This window comes from Equus caballus, chromosome 2 (genome assembly GCF_041296265.1).
Source record: "Equus caballus isolate H_3958 breed thoroughbred chromosome 2, TB-T2T, whole genome shotgun sequence".
Lineage (NCBI taxonomy): Eukaryota > Metazoa > Chordata > Mammalia > Perissodactyla > Equidae > Equus > Equus caballus.
The window spans coordinates 81,820,030-81,842,193 of NC_091685.1; the positions used below are offsets into that span (position 1 = coordinate 81,820,030).

The 22,164-nt window shown below is 37.3% G+C and overlaps 1 long non-coding RNA gene across 3 annotated transcripts in view; it reads left to right on the plus strand.

Annotated features, from left to right (window-relative positions):
• The window catches only part of LOC138923286 (uncharacterized), a 116,859-nt gene that overhangs the window by 26,062 nt on the left and 68,633 nt on the right, over nucleotides 1-22,164 (plus strand). Inside the window, exons 5-6 of one of the 3 annotated variants that reach the window (XR_011436716.1) lie at nucleotides 2,370-2,442; nucleotides 9,916-11,727. This is a non-coding gene — a long non-coding RNA (uncharacterized lncRNA). Of the gene's footprint in view, nucleotides 1-2,369; nucleotides 2,443-9,915; nucleotides 11,728-22,164 lie in introns of those variants that run through there. The other 2 variants (XR_011436717.1, XR_011436715.1) reach the window with 2 other exon arrangements.

The window sequence follows — 22,164 nt, forward strand, 5'->3', positions numbered from 1 at the left end:
GAATGGATGTACATTGTACTTAGCAAGATGAACATAAACACAACAGAATTGAAAGGCAGAGCCACGCAGAAAATAAGACTGAGCCTCTACTCCCCTGCCCCATAATTCCTTTCCAAGTAAAAATGCTTATATGGGGGATACTGGTTATAGTTGAAGAATTTCTCCCCTTGTCTCTCACAATCCACTATGAATGTGGATTGTCACGTAACGGAGTGAGGGAGAAGTGAGCTTGGAAAGGATAGTGAAAGATTTTGTCATGAGGAAAATCGTCGTGTCTATGTAAACCTCAGGAAAATCTTACGCATGTACCTTGAACTTGAGACATCCTCATTGCTTACTGTCATGTGCTATGAAGTCAACAAATACTCCCAAGTTTCTGTAATCCATAGCAGCCTCTGCTTAATTACCTGAAGGACCCACAGAGGCCATGGTTCCTGAGGGGAAGGGTTTGATAAGAATAATAATGCTAATAATAATAGCTAACATTTATTTGAATGTGCCGGGCACTGTTAGAAGCATTTTACATGCATTACCTTATTTGATCCTTCTAACAACTCTATGATGCTATTGTTATGCCCATTTTCTTGATGAAGAAACTGAAGCACAGAGCAATTATTTAATTGGTACTAGACCATGAAAATTAAGATCCAAAATGAATGGCACAAGAATTTAGTGCTACTGCACACAGAAGAGATTGTTTGAACAATAATATCATTATCTTCTCTGTCCCCACCCCAGGAAAACTTGCATGGTACCATACTACAGTCAACCAATGGTTCTCACAAGGGGCTGTTTTGCCTCCCATGGGATGTTTGGTTCCTTCTGGGGCTAAATTAATCTTTTAAAAAAGATAAATAGGGGGCTGGCCCGGTGGCGCAGTGGTTAAGTGTGCACGTTCCGCTTCGGTGGCTGGCGTTTGCTGTTTCAGATCCTGGGTGCCGACATGGCACTGCTTGGCACGCCATGCTGTGGTAGGCGTCCCACATATAAAGTAGAGGAAGATGGCCATGGATGTGAGCTCAGGGCCAGTCTTCCTCAGCAAAAAGAGGAGGACTGGCAGCAGTTAGCTCAGGGCTAATCTCCCTCAAAAAGAAAAAGATAAATGGTATACAAGGGTATATCTCAAAAAAATGTAAAAAAAGAAAAGGTAAAAATTACAAGGGTATATTCTTTAAGCATTATGATTTATACAGATAGATTGCTATCACCTACTTTGAAATTTTGAAAGGTGATAGACAAACCACACCTTCAGGTAAAGTCTTTAATTTTGTCACTTTCTCTGTGGAATAAACAGGCTGCAGTGAAGTTCCTGAGTATAGATAATGAATATATCTCACTCTGAGACGTGCCAATTGTGCAAAGAAGAATGTTCTTAGTTGTTATTATGTTAACCATAACTTTAGTCTTTCATGTGTTGATACGCATTTTTTACATATTACATGAAATAGAAACACACTGACAATGCAAAAAGGAGCAGAGTCAACAGTTTTGTCTTTTCACTTTCTCTTGCATCATTATTCTTCATTTTATTCTACCCTTTATTGTTGTTACATCAGAAAGTGGGTGAAGTAAAGACAATGGGTTAAACAAAAATGAATCTCTTTTGTCTCTTTCTTGCAGCTGTGCTAAATTATATATTTTCCTGAGATGAGATAAATTGTGAAAAATGAAGTGTTGGGGTTTACTTTAGATTAGATCTTATTTTTTTCATTGTACTAAATCTGAGTTCTTAGCATTTGAAAGGTAGACATTGAACTGCCACAATTATGTAACTGTACATTTATGGCTACATTCACTAAGATTATTTGAAAAAAATTTCATGAGAAAGGCAAAATTAAACGTCTACCTTAATTTTAACTTTTGTAAAAATAGTCAAATGATTATAGAAAAAAGTTTCTTTTTATATACCATGTATTAAATACCTGGTATTTAATAAATACCAGGTAGGGACATAATATATATTGTACACACACACACACAAAATTTGGTTTTCAGAAAACCAAGTGTTATGAACTGTAATTTTTCTAAAAATACAATAAAATAAAAAAAATCCCTTTAAGAGGAAAATTTGCAGAATGAACTAGAAGTCATTATACTTTTAGCACAGGAGTTCCTGCTTCTAAAAAGACAAACTCAGAAGACTTTCTTAAAAATCATCTCATATAGCTTCCTGGCCGCTAGCTAAAATGGAGCCAAACCTTATGGATAGAGTTAGGTTACCGCCTGCAATACCAAAATAAATGAAAGAACTGAGACACTTTCCACAAGCTTTAATGAGGGAGATTTTTTTCTATTATCTGCATATATCAGGTGTACATTTTTATCATCCTCAATTATCCAGGTGATGCTCTCCATTCTGTTTTATTCAGGTCGGTCAAACATATTGGATGTACTGAAAACAAAAGCAAAGAAGGAGCAACAAAAGTCCTTGTAATAAAAGAGGTATGAAGATAGATTCCATTATTGGAGTAGGCATTGTCTTAGTCCGTTTGTATTGTTATAACAAAATACCATAGACTGGGAGACTTAGATGACACATGCTTCTCACAGTTCTGGAGGCTGAGAAGTCCAAGATCAGGCACCAACAGATTTGCCCCCTGCTGAGAGCTCACTTCCTGGTGCATAGATGGCCCCTGTCTCACTGTGTCTCACATGGTGGAAGAGGTGAGGGAGCTCTCAGGCCTCTGTTAAAAGGCACTAATCTCCTTCATGAAGGCTCCACCCTCATGACCTAATCACCTCTCAGAGGCCCCATGCCCAAACACCGTCACATTGGGTTGCAACACATTAATTTTGCAGGGACAAAAACGTTCAGCCTATAGCAGCATGTTTGAAGACCCTGGCACAGGGAAGGACTAGGAAAAGATAAAAATCTTCTTCTGAGCTCTCTGTCTTTTATCCTGACGTAGTCACCAAACTGCATTTCAGACAACAGAATTGCAGCAGAAACAAACATCTACAGCAGTGGTTAAGTAAACCTGGGGGCCTGATTGAATCATCTGGGAAGCTTTAAGAGATACCAGTGCCTGGGCCCTGTACCCAGTTATTTGAATTTAATTTATCTGGGGTAGAGTCCAGGTATCAATATTTTTAAAAAGCCCCCTAGGTGATCCAAGGTTCAGTGATGTCCGAGTCTCCCTGGTCCACAGCTATGGAGATAATGAGATAGAATCCAAGCCAGGAATGACAGCTGCATGGGTCCAGACAAGTAGGCAGAGAGAAAGCATGGATCAAAAACCAGGCAGATGTCCTGAGAGGCAGATACTTAATCATTTCTGACCAGCGCCCTTGATCCATCAGTCTCCTTTGCTTAGTTGTGAATCTGAGTCATGAAGGTCTGTGGATTTCTTTTTCTTTTCCTTTTTTTTTTTTTTGTGTGTGAGAAAGATTGGCCCTGAGCTAACATCTGTGCTTATCTTCCTCTATTTTATGTGGGATGCCACCACAGCATGGCTTGATGAGTCGTGTGTATGTCCGTGCTCAAGATCCAAACTGGCAAATCCCAGCTGCTAAAGCTGAGTGTACGAGAACATAACTACCACACCACCGGGCTGGCCCCAGTCTGTGGATTTCTTACCAGTTAGTGAGGAACTATAGAAAAAATATAAAATTACTAGATTTATTTTTAAAGGGATGAAAATACACTGATATTTTTAAAATGTAACTTATCATAAGCTAAATGAAATATCAGTTCTGGATTTTTTTTAGATAATAAAGTATTTTTTCCTTTTGGCTCTTTAAAGTTAAAAATTTTTTTAAAGTAATGCATGCTCATTATTTATAATGAAAGTTTATATTAAAAAAAAAAGTTTACCCCTTGGCGTAACCCTGCCTGTCCTTCAGTCTCAGTGTCCAAAAGCAACAATTTTCAGCTCCTTTAGCTGTTTCTTCTGGTGTTTATTTCCATATTTCTCAATAGTATGTGCCTACCATTATTTTTATTGATCAGTTTTAGACTTCTTCAACTTCCTGTTTCAGCAGAGGAGGATTCAGCTGGGTGAGTGCACCCTCCCCCTTCTCATGATGTAGCTACAGCAGCACATCTTTCGTTCCAGTTCTGGACGCTCAGTTCTTTAGTTGCCTCACCCTCAGGGTCCCTGCTGCTTGGGGCGCTGGTCAGGGTTGACTTAAATATCTGCCTCTCAGGAATCCAACAAGCCCCCTTTCCCACGCCCACAGGGATCATTCGGAGACAAGCAGCTTTTTCTCATAAATGCTTAAAACAAAAAAAGGTTGAATAACTCTTCTTTCACTGCACAATGGAAATATTAAACACTTAAAAAAAATGCTCTCCTTAAGCTTTCATTTTTGGATACATTCCCACTCCCCGTGCACCCACCCCCAACCATTCTGAAGGGGGCTACCTTCTATGCCTCAAAAGTGACTTACTATTCTTGGCATCAGCCTCCAATTATTCCAAAATGCCCATAATCCTGCGGGGTGAGGCCACCTCCAGTGATTCCCAGGAGAATATCTGACACACTTCCAGCTAGAGAAGAGAAAAAGACAAAAATAAAACCCAAGTTTTATTTGTAGCTGGGCGTCTCACCACAACAGTAGATGACTTTCCTGGGTGAATATTAAAAGAGTACCCTTCATTTACAGCTACAGGTTCAGACAGGCTTGTTAAAAAACTAGTTTCATTACTTCATAGAAACGCCTCTGTGCACTTTCCACACAGGCTTATGTAAGTGCAGAGCTGAGCAAAAGTTAATTAAGGTGATCAAACTATAAAAAATTCAGTGTGTTCGGCATCAAGAAACATGAATTTTTTAATTTAGAATATCTCCTTCTGTAGAGATGAGCTTGATTTGTTTCTCTGCTTGGACTACAGGTGCCTTCTCCTCTTCTCCTCCAGAACATTTTATTTTTCAATAATCTAAAGCTGTGTGTCATATTCTGGGTATGTGGTCCCAGGCTTTTCTTAGGAGCATAGCCAATAGCACTCAGGGATAGAGTGCCACCTAGACCAGGAGAGACACCTGTGCCTTCTCTGATGTGGCTGCTTCTGATTGAGTGTACTCCCTCTTGACATTGCCTATTCAGACTTCAATAGCTTAATCTTCACCATGACAAGCATGGAAATTGGAATTAATTTGAATAAAGCTAATTCTCTCCTTTATGCCAGAGGACACACACTCCTCTTTTGCAAGGTGTGCGAGCATCCTTTGTCCTTATTTCCCCTCCATTGCCTTCTTCATCTCTCACACAGCAACCACCTCCACAGTGGATGGAAATCTGGTATGGCAATGTCTTTCTAAGTCCTCCCAGGCAGAGCTAATTGTTCCATTCTTTTTTGTTTTTATGACATTTTGTCCAAATCTCTGTAATAGCTCTTTTTAATACCACATTGTAATTTATTTCCTTACTTTCCCATTCCTCTAGACACTTGAGGTAAATGACCATTTCTTAAATGATTTTGTGTTCACTGTACCTAAGTCGGTGTCCGAGTAAAACAGAACCTAAAATAAGTGTTCATGGAACAAATGAACAAAAGAATTCTAAGATGGAGGCATTGGGAACATTCTATGATTTATACCACTCCTTCGCGGACTATATTGTTTGACCTACATTACATTTCGGGAGAGAGTAACTATCTGTGACTAAAAATAGCCACAGACTATCAGAGGGCTCAAGCCAGTGTTCAGCAATGTTTTTGAGGAATATTGTTCTTCCAGGGACCCAAGGCCCTTTTTCTGCAATTCAGAGGCTGAGAGAACAGAGTAATTGTGTAGGTATCTGCTCCTCTTTGCACTGGCAACATAGGAGACATCCTTTTCTTTGTATTTCCAATGACGTTCATCAGAGAAGTGAGGGAATTATCTTTTCCAGATTTGCCCTTGGCAACTAACCAAGTGAAACTTTTTTGCAGGGACAGAGCAAAAGGAAACAATAGATAGATACGGCTGGTTATAATAAGAAGAAAAGAGGATGTTTTCCAAATAGCCCATAAAATTTAGAGGATACATACTCCTCTACAGCCATCCAGCCTGAAAATTGAATAGTATTGAAAGTATTGATTTGTATAAATCAATATAAATATAATATAAATTTGTGTAAGTAAAATGGCAGGTGGAAACTGGAAGCTGGGGTGCCTTATACACACTGGGCATGTGAATTACAGTCATGCCTCGCTTAACAAAGGGGATATGTTCTGAGAAATGCATCTTTAGGTGATTTTGTCATTGTGTGAACATCATAGAGTGTACTTGCACAAACCTAGATGGTATAGCCTACTATACACCTAGGCTATATGGTTTAGCCTAATGCTTCTGGGCTAAAAACCTAAATGGCATGTTACTGTACTGAATGCTGTAGGCAACTGTAACACAGTGGTAGGTATTTGTGTATCTAGACATATCTAAACATAGAACAGGTACAGTAAAAATATGGTATAAAGAAACTAAAAACTGGTACACCTGTATAGGGCACTTACCATAATGGAGCTTGCAGGACTGGAAGTTGCTCTGGGTGAGTCAGCGAGTGAGTGGTGAGTGACTGTGAAGGCCCAGGACATTACTGTATGCTACTGTAGACCTCATAAACACTGTACTCTTAGGCTACACTAAATTTATAAAAAGTTTTTTTCTCCAATAATAACTTAACTTTAGCTGACTGTAACTGATACTTCATGAACTTTTTCATTTTTTTAAACTTTTTGACTTTTTTGGAATAACATTTAGCTTAAAACACAAACACATCATACGGTTGTACAAAAATATTTTCTTTCTTTCTATCTTTATTCTATAAGCTTTTGTCTATTTTTAAAATTTAAAATTCTTTTTAGTTTTTAAGCTTTTTTGTTAAAAACTGAAACGCAAACACACACGTTAGCCTAGGCCTACACAGGGTCAGGATCATCAATATCACTGTCTTCCACCTCCGTATCCTGTCTCACTGGAAGGTCTTCAGGGGCAATACTACACATGGAGCTGTCATCCCCTATGGATAACAATATCTTCTTCTGGAATATCTCTTGAAGGACCTGTTTGAGGCTCTTTAGAAAGTGTCAGTCTTTTCAGAAATGTGTCTACGGTGCTTTGCTTGGTTTGTTTTTTTTCCTCATAGGTTTGCTTTTAAGCAGACAATGCACCATGAACAATCCTCTCCATTAATGAAAAGCTTTTGGTGTTAGGGTCCATGTTTTCAAACTTTGTAAGGATCTTGTTAAGTCTGAAAAAGCTTCTGCTAAACCCTTCACTGTGAATTTCCTTGGAGGTTCTTCTTCTCCTCCTGCAGTTTCCTTTTCCTTGCCTCTTCTTCAGCTGTGCATTCCTATGCCAGTTTCAACAACTCCTCCCTATCATTTCCCCAGGAACCACCTCTAGGAGCTCCTCAATATCGTCCTCCTGCACTCAGGTTAGAGATGTTTGTCGTCTCAACCACAGCCTTGCTGATGTTTTGCACCATCCTCATCCTTGGCAAATCCTTTGACGTGATGGACAAACCTCTTGGGAATCTTCTTCCAGGTGCCATTCACACCTGCCTTGGTGACATCACCCCAAGCCCAAGCAAGGTTATTGATGCAGTCATAGATGTTGTAATCCTTCCAGAATTGCATCAGTGTCTTCTCAGTGTCTTCCTCAGTTGCGGCAATAACTTGGGCAAAGGCCTCCTCAGATAGCAGGCTTTAAAAGCTGCTATAACTCCTTGGCCCATTGGTTGGATCAAAGAGCTGGTGTTTGGAGGTAGAAACACCATTTTGATATTAGGATGAAGATCACAAATAAAAGGAGGATGTCTGAGAGCATTATCAACAATAAGCGAAATCTTGAAAGGTTTGTTATTCTCCAAACAGTACTTCTCCATTTCACTGGCATATCAATTCAGAAGGACATCATGAAAGAGATGCTGGGTCATCCATGACTTCTCCTTGCTCCTGTAGTACCCTGGCAGGGTGTCCTTACTGATATTCTTGAAGGTCCTTGGGTTCTCACTGTGCCAGATCAAAAAGGGTTTCAATGTATAGCCTGCAACATTCACTGAAGCAAGACTGGTTATCTTGTCCTTAAAAGCCTTGGAATCTGGCATTGATTGGCCTCCTTATGGATGAAAGTTCTTTCAGGCATCTGTTTCCAGAATAGGGAGATTTCATGCATATTGAATATTTGTTTTGGCAAGTAATTTTCCTCCACAATTAGCTTATCTAGAGTTTCCAAAAATTGTTCAGCTCCTTCACATCAGCACTCACAGACACACCACTCACTTTCACATTATCTAATGAATAAAAATTCTTTTTTTTGACATTGCATATTTTTAATTTAATTTTTTTTCCAGTGGTGACTTTTTTAATAGACATTTTTTTAGAGCAGTTTTAGACTTACAGCAAAACTGAGCGGAAGGTACAAAGAGTTCCTTTGTACCTCCTGGTACCCCTCATACCGCATCACAGCCTCCCCCACTATCAACATTCATATCTTTAGACTGTCTACATTAATTATTGATGTGATTTAATTTATTTTATTCTACTTTCTTTCTTTATTTCTTTTTTTTTTGCTGAGGAAGAGTCACCCTGAGCTAACATTCATTGCCAATCTTCCTCTGTTTTGTATGTGAGCCACCACCACAGCACGGCCACTGATAGAGTGGCATAGGTCTGTGCCTGTGAACCAAACCCAGGCTGCTGAAGTACACCTCCTGATCTTAACCACTAGGCCACAGAGGCTGGCCCATTTTATTTTATTTTTTAATTGATTATTTAATTTTTTATTGAAGTAACATTGATTTATAACATTATGTAGATTTCAGATCTGAACAGACATTTTTTCCAAAGAAGGTATACACATGGCAAACAGGCACATGAAAAGATGTTCAATATCACTAATTATCAGGGAAATGCAAATCAAAACTACAACGAGATATCACCTCACACTCATCAGAATGGCTATAATTAACAAGACAAGAAATAACAAGTGTTGGAGAGGATGTGGAGAGAAGGGAACCCTCATACACTGCTGGTGGGCATATAAACTGGTCCGTCCACTAAGGAAAACAGTATGGAGATTCCTCAAAAAAATTTAAGAATAGAGCTACCATATGATCCAGCTGTTCCACTGCTGGGTATTTATCCAAAGAACTTGAAAAAATGAATGCATAAAGATATATGCATCCTCATGTTCATTGCAGCTCTATTCACAATAGCCAAGACTTGGAAACAACCTAAGTGTCCCCAAGAGATGAATGGATAAAGATGTGGAATATATACACACACAATGGAATACTACTTAGTTATAAAAAAAAGATGAAACCTTGCCATTTGCAACAACATAGATGGACCTTGAGAGCATTATGCTTAGTGAAATAAGTCAGATGGAGATAGTCAAATACTGTATGATCTCACTCATAAGTAGAAGGTAAAGACAACAATAACAAACAAACACACAGATACAGAAATTAGATGGATGGCTACCAGAGGGGAAGAGGGAGGGAGGAGGGCAAAAGAGGTGACAGGGCACATGTATATGGTGATGGATGGTAATTGGTCTTTGGGTGGTGAACATAATGTAGTCCACATAGAAATTGAAGTATAATGACGAATAACAATTCTTGAATCATTTAAACCACCCAGACATAGCAGTAAAATCAACATCATAGTTGGGTCCAGCCTTTTCTTTCAATATTGCAAACGAAGTTTGCTTTAGCCGTAATTGTCATGGTGCTGAGAGGGACAGTAGCAAGTGTCAGGTCTTCAATCCAGGTCATTAGAAGTTTCTCCGTGTTTGATATAGGCCCTTCTCAAATTTTTCTTAGTCTAGTTGCCTTCAGTGAAGCAGATTCTTTAACAGCTTTCATCACTTTGTTCTTTCTCTTCAAGATTGTAGCTTTGGTGGGATGGGACATGCCTGACTGGTGAGCAATAACCATCATTGATTTTCTACCTGTGTAGTCCTTAATCACTTTTAATTTTGTTTCCAGGTTAATCACTTTATGTGGCCTCTTACTGGACAACATTAACAGTGGATTTTATATGCTTAGGGGTCATGATGAAGAAAACAACATGAGACTAAATCAAGCACAGGAGAAAATGATGCAATCAAGACACATGGTAAACATGAGATGTATGAGGCTGCTGCTGGTATAACACAGCATACTATTTTACAGTAAACTTTTTTTATATGTAGAAAGAATGCACTAAAATAATGATAAAAAAGTATAGTACAGTAAACACATAAACCAGTAAAGTAGCCATTTATTATCGTCATCAAGTATAATGTACTGTACATAATTGAATGTGCTATACTTTTACACAACTAGCAGTGCTGTAGGTTTGTTTACACCAGCATCACCACAAACACAGCAGTAATGCTTTGCGCTATGATGTTAGGATGGCTATGACGTCACTAGGTGATAGGAAAATTTCAGCTCTATTATAATCTTATGGAACCACACTTGTATATGTGGTCCGTCATTGACCAAAACATCATTTTACAGTGCATGATTGTACTAGTTTTTAGATTCTTTGCAACTAATATTTGTTTTATTGTTTAACCATCTGTATTAGTTTCCTAGACCTGCTCTAACAAAATAGCACAAATTTGGTGGCAGCAAAAATTTATTCTTTCACCGTTTTGGAGGTCAGAAGTCCCAAATTAAAGTGTTGGCAGGATTGATTCCTTCTGGAGGCTCGGAAGTAGAATGTATTCCCCACCTTCCGGCAGCTTCTGGCAATCCTTGATATCTCTTGGCTTGTAGACTCATCACGCCCAGCTCTGCTCCATGTTCAAGTCAGCTTTCTCTCTGTGTGTTTGTGTCTCAACTCTCCCTCTCCTTTTCCTTATAAGGACACCGGTCACTGGATTTAGGGCCCGCTCTAAATCCAGGATGTCATTTTGAGACCTTTAACTTCATCAAATCTGCGAAGACTCTATTTCCAAATAAGGTCACATTCACAGATACCAGGGTTAGGAGCCGGACATATCTTTTGGGGAGATACAATTCAACTCACTACATCATCTATGGCTTTTAAAAATTTCTGCATTATATGAGAAAGCACATGTTAGATTTTATATATGTTAAGGATATGATTACAGAAGCAAAGTGAGAAGTTGATACAATTGTCTAGAAAATTCCAGAAAAATGCTCAATTTTGATTCATGTGGCTGAATATTTTAGGCCAAACATAATTTGAAAATCTGCATGATGCTCTTGGAAGATTCTTTTAGTCTTAAGAGATATGGAGTTGAGAAAAAGATAACATAATAACTAGGAGTAGGGTACACATCATTAGAGAACAGAAAGACAAGGCTTTTCAGGCTCAAAAACATTCTGAAATTCTGGTGATATGTGAAAATGACTTGCAATGCTGCAAAATTACATGACCATGGATGTACTTTTTATTTGTTACAGTCTAGAATTTGTGCTTTTATCTGTAATTCAAATATTAATGGCAGTTAGTTGGTTAACATTTATTGAACTCTAGATCTTCAATTATGAGAGGATCAATAGAAGTCTTTTGCTCTTCTTTACCAGCTTCTGTTGGTCAGCGATGTTTATGTGATTGAGTAAGGTTTTGATGGCTTTGGTGTCAATTCCTTTTGACCATTTATTTGGCCTTTGATGGATCAGTATAGTGAATTTTCAATAACAATGGAGAATTGGATTTTCATTTTCTTAAACATAGCACTCTAATTTATGATACTTCTTCCAAACAGTGAATGACTTAATGAATTCTTCTAAAACACGCTTTGCTTGGTTATGGAATAAATAAAGCAAATGTGTTTAACAAAATATACAGTTGAGTTCTCATGATTAAAAAGTGTTAGTTAAGGAAATTCTACAATAATGAGTCATTGTCTGAATAATTTGTTTTTATGACAGCGAAGAATAAGAAACCTTTTAAAATATTAAAGACCAAGGCAGTAAAAAGATCATGTTAAGCAGTTTTCGCCCTTTTTATTAACCAAAACACATGGAATATATAGCGCATTGTTAAAAAAAATCCGTGGTGCATTTGATGTCTTGGGTTTCTTAACTCATCTGGTCAATTTTGTACCAGAAAAGATTAGAAAAAGTGAATTCAGAGAAAATGGAGTTGGAACAAATGTGTAGAAAAAGAAGGTAGAATCATTGGGGTGAGTATAAACAGAAAGATGGAGGGATTTGTGTGTGTGTGTGTAGGAAATGGATCATTGAATTGATTGTTGGCTAGAGATAAAAGTATAAATATCCTACCTTCTTACTGTTTCATTTTTTCTCCTCTCCAGCTTTTAACACATTCTGAAAAGTGTTCATATTAATTATTGAAAGCAATATTTATGTGATTAGACTGAATTAAATGTTATAATAATATGGCTAAATGGTATGGTAAGATTCAACTTTAGCAGAAAAGAGGTAAATTCTCTCATTACTTTTAAATATCTGGTTTGGAGAGGGAAAGACTACAGGAAAATGCAGTTCTACTGTATCAGGAAAGATTGGTGTAAGGAACACGAAAAATGATATCTCCCTAGCAGTTCTTCTTTACTGCATGTAGGCAAAGGAATGTGTAATGAAGGGGACTGAAAACTCCATCTTTGTATTCGCACCTACACTTTTTCTCCATTAGGCAAGAACAAGTCCAAATAACTCTTGGTTAGGTTTCCAAAGAAGAGGTAAGATATAAAAAGGAAGCTTCGTTTATTAAGAAGTTGAATAGGGGCCAGCCCGGTGGTGCAGTGGTTAAGTGTGCACCTTCTGCTTTGGTGGCCCAGGGTTCACCAGTTCAGATCCTGGGTGTGGACAAGGCACTGCTCAGCAAGCCATTCTGTGGCAGGCGTCCCACATATAAAGCAGAGGAAGATGGGCATGGACGTTAGTTCAGGGCCAGCCTTCCTCAGCAAAAAGAGGAGGATTGGCAGCAGATGTTAGCTCAGGGCTAATCTTCCTCAAAAAAAAAAAAAGTAGAATAAAGGGAACACAATTCTTTGTCATTACCATGGTGATTTATGATATAGAAACCAAAGAGCCCTAAGTTAAGCCAATTCTAGAAAGTGGAAAGAATTAGGAGGTTGGGCTCTAGTCCAACAACAACTTTCCCCAGTTCAGTGGGTGAATGCTGGCAAACTACCACATTTTTCTGAACCTCAGTTACCTCCTCAGTAAAATGAGGGGACTGCTGCAGATGAGAATATCACAATGTATGGCTGAATGAAAAGTACTAATAAAGTCAAAATTGTGCACTTAATTTGACCTTTAAGTAGAATAGTGATATCATTAATGTTTTTAAATTACATTTAGGTTTTTGGAGATATTATCCATTGTTTACAATGGTGCTTGTGTAAGAGAAGATGAATTACCCAAAACTTATCACCATTGTTGGGAAAACAGCTAAAACTTCATGGTTCTCCTATTTAAGGAAAAATTGATATATTTGACTACTTAACTATAAACAAAGTAAAAGAAAAATCACAAATGTTGAAAAACTATTTGCACCTTATATATTTCTTATATATAACAAAGGTACTAAAAACAGGAAAGAGAAAGACCAATGGTGACAGAAAAATGGGCAAAAGATATGAGAGGCTGTTCACAAGAAGTGAAAATGGAATTTAATTGTCCTCAAAGATATTTAAAGATGCTCAAACTCACTTATAATAGAAGAAACACAAATTAAAACTGTATAGAGATACTATTCTCACCTATCGGATTGGCAACAATCCAAATGTTTGGCATTATATTCTGTTGGCAAGGTTATTATGAAACAGGCACTCTCGTATAGTGCTTGTGGGAATCCAAAATTGTTATATACCCTAGGAAAAGAAATTTGGCAATATTTTTCCAAATTACATATTCGTTTACTCTTTGATCCAGCATTCCAGCTTCTAGGAATATAATCCAAGAATACACTATCATAAATAGAAATGACATCAGCCAAAGATTATTCATTGTATTCGTGTATATAATATGTGTTGTATATGTATAATACAGTAAAGAATTACACATATATAATTACATATATACATAAATATATATAAATGCAATTACCTATTTATGTAATAGTAGAGAAAAAATAAAACACAGTCCAAATGGTATGGTACACCTCACAGTGGAATACTAGGTAGACATATAAAGGAATAAGGAAAATTCTCTACACACCAATATGATGTTATGTCCAATGTATTGTTAAATGAATAAAGGAAGGTGTAGAATGATATATATATGTGTGTGTGTATATATATATATATGATATGTCACCTTTTGTGCAGGAAAGGATGTGTGTGTATATTTGATTATTTGCAAAAGGAAATACTGAAAGGATAAGCTAAAATTAGCATAAATGGCCTATAGGGAGGGATGGAACACAGTAGATTAGGGAGAGTATGGAAATAAGACTTCTTTAACATATTTAGTTATACAGTTATTCAGGATTGTGTAAGTATGTACACATTCACAAAATAAATATTAAAAAAACAATATTTAAAAATTGAAAAAACACTAAAATAAATGTCTGAATGAATTGCAAGTTGTAGAAAAAACTGTTCAAATAAAAGGATTATTTCAAGTGACTTCAGAGCTTATTATTTTGATTATACATACAAAGTATATTCTATAGACATATGTTCTAAGGTCATATATTTTAAAGACACATAGAGATGCAAGTAATTCTTAAACTTCATTCTGTAGACTTACTGTTAGTACTAATATTGGTAGAATTATTTAAAATAATTATAGGTGCCGGCCCGGTGGTGCAGTGGTTAAGTGCACAAGTTCCACTTCTCAGCAGCCCTGGGGTTTGCTGATTCAGATCCTGGGTGTGGACATGGCACCGCTTGGCATGCCATGCTGTGGTAGTCGTCCCACATATAAAGTAGAGGAAGATGGGCATGGATGTTAGCTCAGGGCCAGGCTTCCTCAGCAAAAAGAGAAGGATTGGCAGTAGTTAGCTCAGGGCTAATCTTCCCCCCCCCAAAAAAAAAATTAAAACTTTAAAAAAAATAATAAATAAAAATAAAATAAAATAAAATAATTATATAGAGTGACATCTACATCATCGTGGAGTGAGTTATTCCCTTAGTCTCTCCCCTTTAGGTTACAACTAAATGGACATTCATTAACCAAGAGGATTCCCTGCACAGCACCACAGGGCTTCTGAGAGATCATTGCAGCTATACACCAGAAGGTGAGTTGACTAGATCCCTAGGAGGCAATGGAAATAGGTGAGCACACTCCTCCCCCTTCCCAGTGGCAGTGAGCCAGGCCACAGATCCTCACACAGTGGCTGGTGTGACAGTCAGAGGACGCAGGGACAGCCCAGCCTGTGCCAAGGCTTTAGAGTTGCAGCCCAGCCTGTAGGAGCACCAATTGTGCCACTGCAGCCTCGCTGGTGGGAATTCTCTACACTGAATGATGGTGGCTCAGCCCCTGAGGAGACACAATCCACTGAGCACAGCAGCCAGCAGGATCTACTGAGTGGCAGCTAAGCCCCCATGTAGCCTGCCTAGCATGAAGCTGCTCAGCTGGTCCCCTGCTGAGCACAGAGTCCCACCTATGGTGCCCAAACTGCCTGCCCAGTGCAGAGGCCCTGCCCACATGATTACAACCTGCAGAGTGGCTGTCTGTCCAAACACAGAGTAGCTCAACCCACACAACTTCCAGCAGACAGGGTAAGATCAGAAAACACAGCTCCTACTCCCCCCGCTAGCAGGAGCATGTAGCATCTGCAGCTTGATACTATCACGAACATGACGGCAAAGGATCAATTTGTCAAACACCCTGAAGAACTATACTAACACTTCAGAGCAGAAGGAAAATGACAAGTCTCTAGAAACCAATCATAAAATCACAGAAACTTACACTCTAAATGGCAGAGAATTCAAACAGTTGTCATAAAGAATCTCAAAGAGTTACAAGAAAGCTTAGAAAGACAGCCAGTGAGCTCAGGAATAAAATTAATGAGCAGAAGGAATATTTCACCAAAGAGATTGAGACTCCAAAAAAACAAAACAAAACAAAACTTTGGATGTGGAAAACACAATTAATGAAATAAAAAATAAAAAAATAGAGCTAATCTTACGGAGGAAAAAATTAGGGAATTAGAGGACAGCACTATAGAAATGCTACAGGTGGAGGAGGAGAAAAACCAAGATTTTTAAAAAATGAAGAAACTCTTCAAGAAATATCCAACTCCATTAGGAAAAGCAATATAAGGATTATAGGTATTCCAGAGGAAGAAGGGTGGGAGAAAGGAGCAGAGAGCCCGTTTAAAAAAATAATAGCTTAGAACTTCCCAAACTTGGGGAAAGAACTGGACTTACAAGTACATGAAGCCAATAGAACTCCTATTTACATCAATGCAAAAAGACCCTCTCCAAGGCATATAAAATTAAAACTGGCAAAAGTGAGTGATAAAGCAAAAATATTAAGGGCAGCAAGGCAAAAGAAAAAAACCTATAAAGACACTTCTATCAAGCTTTCAGTGGATTTCTCAGCAGAAAACTTACAGGTTAGGAGAGAATGGAATGATATATTCAAAATACTGAAAGACAAAAACTTTCAGCCAAGAATACTCTATCCAGTGAAACTATCTTTCAGATACAATGGAGAAATAAGAGCTTTCCTAGATAAACAAAACCTGAGGGAGTTCATTGCACTAGACTTCCCTTACAAGAAATTATGAAGGAAGCCTTCCTACCTGAAACAAAAAGGCAAAGATTTACAAAGCTTTAAGCAAGGAGGTAAATAGACAAAAATCAGAAAATTGCAGTTCTTCATCAGAAGAGGTTAGCAAACAATTATAACATAAAAGATAAAGGGAAGGAGCATCAAAAATAACTATAAACACTTCAATTAACAACACATAACTCACAACACAAAAAGAATAACTTATGACGATGATAAATCAGAGGGGGAAGAGGAAAGGAATGGAACCTTCTTAGGCTAATGGAGACAAGAGGTTATCAGAAAATGGATTATCACATCTATCAGGTCTTTTATACAAAACTCATGGTAACCACTAAGCAAATAATCAGAATAGAGCCAGAAATCATAAATAAAGAGAAAACTGAGAAAACTATCACAGAAAACCACCAAACTGAAATGACAGTCAGAAATACAAGGGAAGGCAAACAACGGAAACATACAACAACTGGAAGAGTTGTCATAAAGAGATAAAATGGCAGTATTAAGCTCTCATAGATCAATAATCACTCTAAATGTAAATGGGTTGAATTCTCCAATCAAAAGACACAGCGTAGCTGGGTGGATTGAAAAACAGGACGCAACAATATGCTGACTCCAGGAAACACATCTCAGCTCTGAGGACAAACATAAGCTTAAAGTGAAGAGATAGAAGATGATACTCCAAGCAACTGGCAAGAAAAAGAAAGCATATTTATATCAGACACACCAGACTTCAAGATGAAATAGACAATGAGAGACAAAGAGGATCAGTATGTAATGATAAAAGGGACATTCCACCAAGAGGACATGACAATTATGAATATATATGCACCTAACACAGGAGCACCAAAGTGTATAAGGCGACTGTCAACAGACCTAAAGGGAGAAACTGACAGCAACACAATAAAAGTAAGGGACCTCAACAGCCCAATTGCATCAACGGATAGATCATCAAGACAGAAATCAACAGGGAAACAGTGGCCTTAAATGAAACATTAGAGCAGATGGACTTAACACACATATGTAGAACATTCCATTCAAAAACAGTAGAAAACACATCCTTCTCAAGTGCACAGGGATAATTGTCAAAGATAGATCATATGTTGGGAAACAAGGCAAGCCTCAATAAATTTAAGATTGATGTCATCTCAAGCATCTTTTCTGACCACAATGCTATAAAACTAGAAATAAACTACAAGAAAAAAGCTGGGAGAGTCACAAATATGTGGAGACTAAACAACATGGTCCTGAACACCCACTGGTTAAATGAAGAAACCAAAGGAGAAATAAAAAAAATACTTAGAGACAAAGGAAAATGAAAATACAACATACCAACTCTGATAGGATGAAAGAAAAGTGGTTATAAGAGGGAAATTCATAGTAATACAGCCCTATCCCAACAAACAAACAAAAAATCTGAAATAAGTAATCAAACTACACCTGATAGAATTAGAAAAAGAAGAACAAACAAAGCCCAAAGTCAGTTGAAGGAGGGAAAAAATAAAAATTAGAGCAGAAATAAATAAAATAGAGACTGAAAAAAAAAAAACAATAGAAAGGATCAAGGAAACTAAGAGTTGGTTCTTTGAGAAGATAAACAAAATTGAAAAACCCTTAGCCAGACTTAGTAAGAAAAAAAGAGAGAAGGTTCAAATAAATAAAATGAATAAAATTAGAAATGACAGGAGAAATTACAATAGAAATACAAAGGTTATAAAAAAATACTATGAAAAATTATATGCCAAAAATTAGATAACCTAGAAGAAATGGATAAATTCTTAGACTCATACAACCTCCCAAAACTGAATCAAGCAGAAATAGAGAATCTGCGTAGACCAATCACAAGTAAAGAGATTGAAATAGTAATCAAAAATCTCCCAAAAAAGAAAAGTCCAAGACCATATGGTTTCTCTGGAGAACTATAGCAAACATTCAAAGAAGACTTAATACCTATCCTTCTCAAACTATTCCAAAAAATTGAAGAACACAGAACGCTTCCCAACTCATTCCATGAGGCCAACATTACCTTGATACCAAAACCAGGCAAAGACAATGCAAAGAAGGAAAATTACAGACCAATATTGCTGATGAACATAGATGTAAAAACCCTCAACAAAATATTGGCAAACAAAATGCAGCAACACATTAAAAGATGATATACCGTGATCAAGTGGATTTATATCAGGGATGCAGGGATGGTTTAACATCCACAAATCAGTCAACTTGATATACCACATTAACAGAATTAGGAGTAAAAATCATACAATCATCTCAGTAGATACAGAGAAAGCATTTGACAAAATCCAACATCGACTTTTGATAAAAAAAACTCTCAATAAAATGAGTATAGAAGGAAAGTACCTCAACATAATAAAGGCCATATATGACAAACCCACAGCTAACATCCTACTTAACAGTGAACAGCTGAAAGACATCCCTCTGAAAACAGGAACAAGACAATGATGCCCACACTCTCCACTCCTATTTAATATAGTACTGGAGGTTTTGGCCAGAGCAATAAGGTAAGAAAAAGAAATAAAAGGTATCCAAATTGGAAAGGAAGAGGTGAAACTCTCACTGTTTTCAGATGACATGATTCTACATACAGAAAACTCTAAAGAATCCACCACAAAACTATTAGAAATAATCAACTACAGCAAAGTTTGAGTACAAAATCAACTTACAAAAATCAGTTGCATTTCTACACACTAGCAAAGTACATAGAACAACAAACTAGCAGAAAGAGAAGCAAGAGAAGTCCAGAATACAATTCCATTTACAATCAAACAAAAAGAGTAAAATATCTAGGAACAAACTTAACCAAGGAGGTGAAAGACCTATACACTGAAAAGAACAAGACATCATTGAAAGAAATTGAAGAAGACATAAAGAAACAGAAAGATATTCCATGCTCATGGATTGGAAGAATAAACATAGTTAAAATGTTCATATTACCTAAAGTAATCTACAGATGCAATGCAATCCCAATCAGAATCCCATTGACGTTCTTCATGGAAATAGAACAAAGAATCCTAAAATTCACATGGAACAAAAGACCCTGAATAGCCAAAGCAATCCTGAGGAAACCGAACAAAGCTGGAGGCATCACAATCCCTGACTTCACAATTGACTGCAAAGCTATAGCAATCAAAATAGCATGATATTGGCACCAAAACAGACACATGGATCAATGGAATAGAACTGAAAGCCCAGAAATAAATCGATACATCTATGGACAGCTAATCTTTGACAAAGGAGCCAAGAACATAAAATGGAGAAAGGAAAGTGTCTTCAATAAATGGTTTTGGTGTGCTGGCCTGGTGACATAGTGGTTAAGTTCATGCTTTACGCTTCAGCGGCCCATGCTTTGTGGGTTCGGATCCTGCGTGTGGATCTACACGCTACTCATTAAGCCATGCTCTGGCTACATCCCACATACAAAAATAGAGGAAGATTGGTATAGATGTTAGCTCAGGGGCAATCTTCCTCAAGCAAGAAGAGGAAGATTGGCAAGAGATGTTAGCTCAAGTCCAACCTTCCTCACCAAAAAAAACCCCCAATAATGGTGTTGGGAAAATTGGGCAGCCATGTGAAAAGAATAAAAGTAGACTATTATCTTACACCATCCACAAAAATTAACTCAAAATGGATTAAAGACTTGAATGTAAGACCTGAAACCACAAAACTCCTAGAAGAAAATATAGGTAGTACACTCCTTGACATTGGTCTTAGCAGTATCTTTTTGAATACCATGTCTGCCTGGGCAGGGGAAACAAAAGAAAAAATAAACAGTTGAGACTACACTAAAAAGCTTCTGCAAGGAAAAGGAAACAATGAACAAAAAATGAAGAAAACCCACCAACTGGGAGAAAATATTTGCAAATCATATATCCTACAAGAGTTAATTTCCAAAATATATAAAAAGAACACATACAACTCAGCAACAAAAACACAAACAACACAATCAAAAAATGGGCAGAGGATATGAGCAGACATTTTTCCAAAGAAGATATACAGATGGCCAACAGGCACGTGAAAAGATGTTCAACATCACTAACTATTAGGGAAATGCAAATCAAAGCTACAATGAGTTATCACCTCATGCCTGTCAGAATGGCTATAATTACCAAGAGAAAAAAATAATAAATGTTGGAGAGGATGTCGAGAAAAGGGAACCCTCATACATTGCTGGTGGAAATGCAAACAGTATGAAATGAAAACAGTATGGAGATTTCTCAAAAAATTAAAAATAGAAATACTATATGATCCAGCTATCCTGCTACTGGGTGTTTATCCAAAGAACATGAAATCAGCAATTCAAAGAGATTTATGCACCCCTATAGTTATAGCAGCATTATTCACAATAGCCAAGATGTAGAAGCAACCCAAGTGCCCATCAACGGATGAATGCATAAGGAAGATGTGGTATATATACTCAATGGGATACTACTCAGCTATAAAAAAAGATAAAATCCTCCCAGGTGCAACAACGTGAATGGACCTTGAGGGTATGATGTTAAACAAAATAAGCCAGACAAAGAAAGACAAACACTGTATGACTTCTCTCATCTGCGGAAGATAAATAAACACACGGATAAAGAGAACAGATTAGTGGTTACCAGAGGGGATGGGGATTGCAGGGGTGGTTGAAGGGGTAAAGGGGCACATATGTATGGTGACAGATAAAAATTAGACTGTTGGTGCTGAGCACCATCCAGTCTATACAGAGAGTGATAGATAATAATGTACAACTGAAACTACACAATGTTGTAAACCAGTATGATCTCAATAAAATAATTGAAAAAAAAAGAAAAAGAAAAAGCTTGTGCTGGCCGAGTCTGAAGGTGGCATGGGACAGCCCAATCTAAATTCCATTAGCCCCAGGATGTCCATCCACTAAGGAGCAATATTTCAAGTTACCAGCCCAATGCTGAGTAATGCAATAACATGATGGAGAAGTGCTTTGCAAATGGAGAGGCCCTGTGTTGGGGGCAGTTATTATTATGGCTCTTATTATTATTGGGTTGGTCTTTATAAAAGAGAGTTGCTAGGGACATAAATTGATTTTAATAAAGCCAATTCCCTCCCAAAATAATAATTATACATACATCGTGGGATAAAGCAAAAAGTATTTATGTTAATATTTCTAGGAACCAAGATATTCAGTGTTATAGAAAAAAGACATAGTACAAATTGGAAAAAGTTAAGGAAATTTTATAACGTTATATTTAAATTGGAAATATGAGCACAAAATTTTTTCTCTATAAATGCATATTTCCAATCTCTGACCACATAAAAGACCTAGAAGCAATGATAACCTCACAGCCATTAGTTTCCCTAGCACTTACATTGTGTCTATAAATAAGATTTATTAGGAAATGAAATCAGATTTTGGAGGAATGGCTGATTCTAACTCAGGGATGAGAAATGTCTAATATAATTCTGGGGCATCTTATAGCAAAAGGAAAGGATGTTTCAAAGACTAATAGAGTCACGTCAAAAAGGCACAGGAGCCAGTATGAAAAGGCTCCCATTTGCCAAAGATGGAACAATTTGAACATAAAAAAA